Source organism: Zonotrichia leucophrys, chromosome 18 (genome assembly GCF_028769735.1).
Source record: "Zonotrichia leucophrys gambelii isolate GWCS_2022_RI chromosome 18, RI_Zleu_2.0, whole genome shotgun sequence".
Taxonomy (NCBI): Eukaryota; Metazoa; Chordata; class Aves; order Passeriformes; family Passerellidae; genus Zonotrichia; species Zonotrichia leucophrys.
In genome coordinates, this window is record NC_088187.1 from 2621886 (window position 1) to 2630942 (window position 9057).

General features: G+C 48.1%; 1 protein-coding gene across 1 annotated transcript in view; it reads right to left on the reverse strand.

Annotated features, from left to right (window-relative positions):
* Positions 1 to 7270, reverse strand: part of CASKIN2 (CASK interacting protein 2) — a 77258-nt gene extending 69988 nt beyond the window's left edge. Inside the window, exons 1-2 of the mRNA XM_064728577.1 lie at positions 7177 to 7270; positions 6886 to 7038 (exon numbers count right to left, since the gene is read on the reverse strand). The gene's annotated coding sequence lies outside the window, so the exon portion shown is untranslated. The remainder of the gene's footprint in view (positions 1 to 6885; positions 7039 to 7176) is intronic.
* Positions 7271 to 9057: the final 1787 nt, after the last annotated feature.

Here is a 9057-nt window from a genome sequence, read left to right on the forward strand (position 1 = left end):
CCACCTGCAGTGGGTGGGTATGTTCTGATTCTCAGTTTTACACAAGTTTTCACAAGAAGGATCAAGACAGTCACCCATGCTGTGCAGAGCAGCAGCTCAGCAGCACCAGAACCCTGCAACACTCAAAGCTGAGCACATGGTGAGGTCCAGACCCACAATCCTGCTCCTGGGCCTCCAACACCTCTTGGAGACCTCTCCATTCTCCCCTAGGAATTATTGACCCTTTGGGCTGACACATCCAGTTTATTTACCTGCTTGCCTGGGAGCTGCTAGATGGTCTGTTCCCCACAAAAACCAATTGCATCTTTGGTGTCCCTAAGCAGCAGGGGCACCTCTGGAAGGGTCTGGGCCCTCATCAGTCTCCAGACAATTTTCCATGCACTGCAGAAGAGAGAGGTTTCATTAATTACAATGGGAGCCATTCCCCAAGCAAGGCAGCAGCTAACAAAGGAAATTACTCACTGGCCTCCCAACAGTTACAACTTAATTAAACCAGGATCCTTCCTCAAAGGCACCATCAGATTTCTGGAGCCTTGCTAGAGCTGAAAGAGGAACCAAGCAGCCTTCAGCCCCAGGGCTGCAATTGCAGGTGGAATTTGCAATGCCAGAGAAAGGCACTCCATTTTCTCGCAAATGGATCTCATCACGAGCAATGCTTCCCTGGAGGCTTTCCATCCCAGAGTGGTGCCACAGCCCAGTGCTGCACCATCCCATTTCACCTCCAAGCACAGGGCTCACATCTGGTGTCTCTCCAGCAGCAGGGCAAGCACAGGGGGAGCAGCATTGGAGGTGGGCTCTTCCACACTCCTGTATCCTCCCTGGAATCCCTGGTACCTCCTTGCAGCAGGAGAGCTGCTGGACCCACAAAACTTTCATCTCCAGTCCATAAAGAAAAGATCAAGGCTTATACTGCCAAGTGTTATAAGCCTGGTGCTCCATTTCTCTCTACACCACTAGGCAGATCCACCAGCAGCTTTTCCATCTGCAGATATATAATTTAAATGGAATTATGCCAGCAGCAGGGATCACGCTGTTCCTGTTTTATAGCCATGCTTTGGAAACGGATGCAGATTTATTTAATATCGAATTCTAACTTTTCTCAGATCTGTCAGCACAGCTCCCTTGGCTTCAGCATAGCTGAGGTGCTGGGTGCAACTGAAAGCAAGATCCAGCACACAGCAGTCTGGAGTTATTAACAGTGCATGAATAATCTGGATACAATGCCCCCCTAATGTTAACAGCATTAAAAGTGCAGAAACAGAGCCAGCAGAAGCAATTTCTCTGCTCTCATATGAGCACAGGCTGCTTTCCACCCACTGCCTCCAGAAGCTCAGGAACACCAGGTCTGCCTCTGGCCCACTGAACACACTCTGGGCGTTTGTGGCTGTTGAGACCAAGGCAGGACTATCATCCCACTTACCTGCACGGCTGCTTTGTCACAGCCAGTACAAAGATGTTGGCCAGATGTCCAAAACCCCAGAACTTGGACCCTGCAGCCTCACAGTGCTGAAAACAGAGCCCACTGCCCTCATTCCGTGGTGGGAAACACCTCCCTTCCCACCTGATGACTTCCATGCCTGTCTTTTTCAGCCAGATGAGGTCCTTGCTTTAGTCAATATGCATATTGACATACAGACAAGTCTGGCCAATTCATGCCATCCCACCAGGAGACAGCATTTCTCCCTTTGGAGTGGAAGTCATTAGCAGATTGCACAGTACTTCCAGCTGCAATTGATCTGATTTTATCCTTCAGACAAGCTCTCATTGTGCCTTTTTTTTGGTACTATTAAAGTGCTCTCTGTTATCTGGCAAAGTACTTAAGTGTAATTAAGTCACCCAGTCTTCATTTGATAAGGCCTAAGCCGACTGAGTTCTTGCATTCCTTCCCTCCACATGCCTTCCAAACTTTCAGTATCCTTTTAAAACCCCTGGTACACAAGTTGTAGGAGTCACTTTAGCATTTCTGGCCCAAAGAGGGGAGCACATCACCTCCCTGCCCTTGCCTCCCACCCTGACACCAATCCTCCTTCCCACCCAGCAGCAAAGGCAGGGAGACTTTCCCCATCCTCCCCCCTTGGAGGCTCCTGCATTTCACCCACTGATAGCAGAGCTGCCCTCTGGTACTGTCAGCCAGGGCAGGCGTCCTGTTACAGCATTGCACACTGATAACAGAAGGGTTTCTGTATCCAGGGTTACCTCTGCAAGGGGAGGTGTAGCCAGAGGGTTTAACCTGGCCTGTTCCCACCCCAAATCCTGCTGGGCCGGTGGGGTCATTGCTCACACACATTGCAGACCAATTCCAGCTAAACTCCATCCTCATGCTGTCCCCTGCATGCAGGGCAGCTTGCTGCCAGGTATTTCAGAATAAATTCCATCTCCTTTCAGAAGTGTACCAAGGCAAAATAAAAAAAGTCTCTCCAGTTGCATTAGGACAAAGTTATACCTGGCTCAAGTTGACACTGCACAGCCATTTCTGCTGGAGCAGCTTCTTGATTAAATCTACCCATCCCTACAGCTCCTGACAGCTCCCAGCAATGCCTGGAAAAGGAAAATGAGGCTTTCAGGAGAAAGGAGCACGGCTGTTCACTTCAGTGGCATCGCCCTCAATTTTCCAAGTCGTTGTTCAGAGCACTACCTACAAAGATTGGATCCCAGCCTGTCCCCCAAGCTCAGCCTGAGCACACCTTTTAAAACCTCATAGATGGATATTGAGAGATTCCTGATACCAGTTCTCTGTGCTCACAACTGAAATAAAATAAGCAAAAATATTAATTTAGCTGCACACCAATGAGAGCTGCTCTGGAACCACAAGTGCAGCACGGCTCAGGTGTGCAGAGGTTTGCAATGAGAGTGAAGCTCAGTGCCCCCAGGATGACCAACAGCAGCACTGTCACGACATAAATCACTCCCCAAAACAGCCAGGAGCTCTGCCAACTTCTCTGAGGCAAGCACAGGCAGTAGGGCCCAGCATGGATTCAGGTTTTCAAATTAGTTCAATTTTTAGCAACAAATTTATGGGAGAAGAGGGGGAAAGCAGCTTGGTTATTGGGAAACATTTATGGGACAGTCCCTGCACATGTGGCAGGAGCTGCCACATGCAATATTCATCCACATGTCCCAGGGCTGCTGCACACACAGACTGGACTCCACACCTCCCCCAAGTGCTCCATCGAGCACATCAGCTCCCAGTGTGGCTTTAGAGGACTTAAAAAAATACCTTTGCTATGTCAGGTGAAAATTACTCTATTCTTCAGCCAAAAGCCTTGTTGAAAAGCAAAAAGCAGACAACTGCCTTTACAATCTGCACCCAGACCCACACGTGACTGGCAGAAAGATAACAGCCCTCAGGCACTGAGTGGTTTTCAATTTACACAGTTCTTTCAGTGCAGAAATGCACCACTCCTACAAACCTGCCTTTTTACTCCAGATGGAATCCAATCACACAAAATACCATGTACACATTAGAGAGAAAATTCTCAGGTTATGAGTTTAAAGCAAAAGGGAGTTGCAGCCACAAAACAGCCCTGGTGTAGGCTCTGAAAGTTGGGTACAGCTTCAAATGCAAAAAGCAGCACTTGGCTGGGAAGTGTCAAGGCCAGCTCTGTGCAGGGGTCAGAGTCTTTAACATCTATTTAATGTCTCCAAAGACAGGGCACTCTGCAGGATCCCACAGCCAGTGGGACACTTGGGATCAAAGACCATGATATTAACCCCACCAGGCTCCCAGCTGGACTCCTGAAGCCACACACCCAGGAGGGACGGAGACCAGAGAGGATATTAAAGGGGTTGCAAGTGTCATATAGTGGCAAACCTTCTCCCAGCATTGAAGAGCTGCTGTGGAGTCAAAACTGGTGGAGAAAGAACAGAAGGATCAGACAAAGGAGTCAACAATCATCACATGAAGCCTCCTCCCACCTTCCTCATCAGAGCAGGGCAAGCCAGCTCCTCCAGCCCACCCCACAAGTGTTGCCATGGGCCAGGTTTCAAGCAGCAGCCCAGTTTTCAAATAGCACAGAGCATAATCACAACCAGCCTTGCTTCCCACCCCTCAGTGCCTGCTTCACACCAGCTGCCAGCCTTAGACTCATCCCTTCCCACTCCATCCAATAACTCTGCTGATAGTTTGCTCCCCATAAGAAAAGGAAGCAAGCAACATCCTCTTTGGCCTTGTGTACCCAGAACAAATCAACCTGCTCTAGTGCTGGAACTGAAGCTGTCTCAGCCTGTCACAGAGCTGTAGATGGCACTCGGTGTTCACAGGGCTGATTTGTTTGTTGGAGCCATTAGAACACCATCATTATTCTAAACTCTTGCTGTAGCACTTGAATTAAACTCAAGAGCTCAGAGAGGTACACACCAGCATTCCAAATAAACTAAGCACAGACCTTTGAAACACAGACACAGAAGAGAGTTCAGTGGTGCTGGGGCTGCTGGTGCAGACACTGAACAGCCCCTCACCCTTTCTGAGCACACCATCACCTGCTTATGGACTCAGCCACACAAGCACAGCAGGAACTGTTCATTCCATTTGGTGAATTGTTCATTCCATTTGGTTTAAAGCCTGGCTGTACAGAACAGGTAAGGAATAGCCTGAAGCTTCACAAGCTAATGAGACGCTGCAGAGCAGATCCTTCATCTCCCAATTCCTTGCCTTAAACAATATATCCTCTCTCTCAGTCTCCAGCACAAGCCAAAGGCACCCTGGGTGTCCTGACTCAGTCACTTGTCTCCCACCTGAAGGCATTTCCCTGCCAGGCATCTCCTTTCATGGAATACTCAGCAAGAAGCAGCAGGATTTTGAGTGCTTCTCCAGACCAAAGCCAGGGAAGACATTTCCAACTACCTGGTGAGCACAAACACATGGCAGAAGTTTTGAAACTCGAGCAAGGAGCATAATCTGTACCCTCAAAGTCTGCACAGTGAGGTTCCTTCACCCCAGGCAGGCACCCCAGTGTCAGTCTGTCCAGCTGAACCATGAGCAGGGTGCCAAGGCAGGTTGGGGAAATGAAGAAAACTTCAGCCATTCTCTCCAGACAGAAATTACTCAGCATTTCTCCCAGCACATCACTGAGGTAAGAAAGGTTCCTGACCATTCCAATCAATCTTGCTGCACTTGGTCAGTGGTTCCTTGGTTTTTACATACAATTAACAAAGTGCAGTTTCCAGTAAGTGATTGCAAATAAATCCTTAGGTGCTCAACAGACAGCAGCTCCAGAAAGTCACACAGTGACACTGGAAAGCCCAGATTCAGATCAGTACTGGGGTTTCCAGTGGCTGATTTTGTACCACAGCCCTGCATAACAACACTAACACTTTTCCTGCCACCAAGCAGACCCCAAGAATTGTCCTGCAGTATGGAAAGTTACACAAAGGCAATTTCTACCACAAATTTAGAAGACAGCGTGAAATTTAAGCTCTTTCAATTTCTCAGCCATCAGGAGGCAGTGGTAGCTGTCAGCAAACCACAGCACTAGTGGTTATGGAGAGGTATTAACTGCTTAATCCCCAAAGTCCTGTTCTCAAAGACATGTTTGTTTGGGTTTTTTTCTTAAAAATCTCCTTCTGTCTTCTAAGCCCAGCCCTGATGAGTGACAACAGAGGTTTAGCCCAGAAACCCTCCACAGTAATCTCCTGTTTGGACAAAAGTCTCTTTCCATTGCCCTGCCCAAACTCCCAGCTGTGACATGCTGTGGGAATGATCACAGGCATCCTAAAGCAATAAGGAATTTGCCAAAAGACTCCCAGGTGAGGCTAGAAAACAGATCCCACACCTCCCAGACAAGCTGTAACACCTGACACCATTACCTGCTTTGCATCCAAACCCAAATACTTCAGTGTAGGCTCAAGGTCTGCCAAATCCTGCTGGAACAGAGTGCCAAAACACCCCTTCTATGGCCTGCTCTAAGAAGTTTAAGTTGTCTCAATGATGCTCTGGAAGCTCAGAACTGAGATTTTCCACTAGAATATAACTAAGTATAATAAAAATCAGACAACTGATTGCTGAACTACAGCTAATCCATGATTACAGCTTTGTTGGGCATAGCTCAGAGCAACTGTGATAACACCACAGGTATTGCAACACACACAGGAATTGAAGCACTTGCCAGTTTTAAGGAGTTTCATAGAATCACAGAATGTTTTGGGTTGGGAGGGACCTTAAAGCTCATCCCTTAAAGCAGGGACACCTTCCACTAGACCAGGCTGCTCAGAGCCCCCTCCATCTTGGTCTTGAACATTTGTACCATCCTTTTCTGTCCCAAATCACACAAACCTCCTGCTATCAGAGCATACTCCATGAGTTGCACTGAAGGCAAGAGGATGGCAATGCTATCCATCTCAGACACTGTTTTCCAAGTGTTACCATTTGTAAAGTCTGAGGCACAGCTGGTTTTTGCAGAATTACTAAAATATTTCCAAACACCCTGCCAGGAACTGCAGGAGTTGTTAACACAGAGATTAAAGCAGGTAGCTGTACCTGGCAGAGCTGCTCTGCTCCAGCACAGAGCATGCAATTCCCACCTGGCTGTGCTACATGAAACTAGAAAAACAATCCTAAGGCCAAACCTTCTCCTGTTTTTTCAAAAAACACTGAGTCTATTTACATCAAGTTCATCCAGGAGTTAACCACAACGAACTTGTGAATACAGGAACTGCATAAACACGACTTGAGCACAACAGAAAAGGACTGGAAGGACTCAAACCCATCCTCAGACACCACAGCTCTGCTCCCCGCTGGAGAAGAGTTAGAAGCAGGAGGAAGAACCAGGAACAGGCTGTCCTGTTTAGAAGAGGCAGACAGCCCCCGCTTTTCTTACACTTTATTAACATTTTCCCAATCAGACAAAAACCCCACCACAGCAAAGTGGGTAAATGCACCACACTCACCTGCTCCAAGGGCCCACACGCACTGCTCTGGTTCATTCAGTGTGGTGTCTCTCCAGGCTAATAAAGCCTTTCTCAGCTGGGATGATGGCAGTGTCCCACAGGGGAACCAGGAGCAGCTCTGGCCTCCACCATCAGCTTCCTCCATGGCTTCCCCTGCCAGCCAGACAGCGAGGGCTGGATCCTGCTCTGCTCCCTGGTGCCACACACCCACAGCCTTCCTGTGGGACCTCCCAGTCCCACTCCCATCATTATCTGAGCTCCCAGGACCCCCTGAGCAAACCATTCACTCACAGTGCCAGGTTTCACCACTGCTCAGCTCAGGGACCATTAGTTCAGCTTCTTTCCACAGCCCAGTCCACAAAGAGAGCCCAGAACAGTCATGCTCCACTCAAAATGCATTCAGGTTCCACCCTGAACAAAGGTAAAAAGACCCCAAATTTAAGAAAAGAAGCCCGTTAAAAAACCCCACCACAAGCACCACAGTTACAGTTCTAAAGCAGCTGGACAGAAAGCTAACATTAAAAATCCTAATTTAAACCCAGAATATCTAAAGAGAAAAAAAATGAGCCACCTCACCCTCCATGTGTAAGTGCAGAATAGGAAGTGCAGCCCCCAGGACCACCCACACCCAGCTGGTGACACAGAATTAGGGCTGATAAGAGGATTCAGCTGGGGAGAACACGAGTCCCATCCTGCCAGGGCTCTGCTGGTGCCCCTGAGAGGAACAGGACGTCCCCCCACCACATGACAGCTAAAATCCCAGTATTGAAAAGAAACATGAACTGAGATTAGTCTTGACATTTCTGGGTCTTGTAATCACAGTGGGTGACAAAAGCAAATTCTGGATCAGAGCTTTTCCCTGAGCAATTTAAACACAGCTATTTTAAGAAGACTGAGCTAAACAAAGGGGTGACAGCCCAAAAGTTGAAAGCCACAGGATGTGGGGTCCTGGGATTATGTGATAATCAGGCAGCCCAAGTAGTCTCCAAACTACATGTACTTTTTGGAAATCAGGGTGAAAAAGCACTGCCCCTGCACAGCCTTCTGCCCCTCGCCCCATCCATTGTTCTTGTCCTCCCACATGCCATGGAGAGGCACTGCTGGCCAAAATCACTGACCCTCTCACAAGGTGAAGGCTCAATTCAGGCAGAGGAAATAATGAGCAGGAAGTGAAAATTAAATCATTTCAGTGGAAAATGGAAGGGAATGGTTTTTACATTAATCTCCTTTTGTTGGCATCTTGTCAAAGGGTTTTTATTGGGAAACCACAGTTGGACCCAGGGACTCTGGTAGGGAGAAAAGCTGTGTTTTTCCTACTTTCCACAGGAGGCTCAGTGCCTCCTGTGAGATATCCCACAGCAACAGGAGACGGGCTTGAGGTGAAACTTGAACTTTTGGTGCATTTCCCCATCAGACCTGTCCATTCCTTCCCTGGCAGCCAGTCCAGCCATGCTGGCAGAGGTGTGAGGCCCTGCTGGATCACTGCACACTCCAGGCAGTCAAAGGCACCAGCCACCGCTGGAGGCCAGGAGAAACAGTGACACCACTGAAGGGACAATCCTCTTGCCCCAGTGGGCAGGACACAGCCACTTCCAGACTGGTCTGGCTGGTCCTGACAGCCCCATGGCAGGGCACAGCCTGTCAGTGATGCTGGGGAAATGTACTGTGATGCTGGGGAAATGAAGAATTTGTTGAATTGATAAGATTTTAAGAATTTGTGAGAATTTAAGAATGATTTATATTATAATTGCTAAGAATTTGTTATTTAAAAAGGTATTTTCCTTTGGAGAAATGTATTTAAGAAAGGGCAAAATGCAGTGAGGAGAGAGAGGGAAAACGATAGAAGGTCCTGTGAGCAGCATGGGTGGGGGAAAGAGGGGAAGGACAGGTGGGCCAGGTGCTGCTCTGCTCCCTAGAAGCCCGGACAGAGCAGATATCCAAGCCTGGGACTAATATTAATTAGTAATAATTTTTGGGGGTTTTGTTTGTTTGTTTGTTTGTGTTTTTAGTGGTTTTTTTTTTTTTTTAATTTTTTTTATTTTTTAACTTAAACCCAGCCTGTTTACCCGTATTTGACCGTAGTTTTACCGGTGCAGGATCTTCCTGCCCTTTACTCCATCCACCCATGGTTGGTTCCACCTCCCTTCTCCCATCCCGGCTGCGGATGGGGCG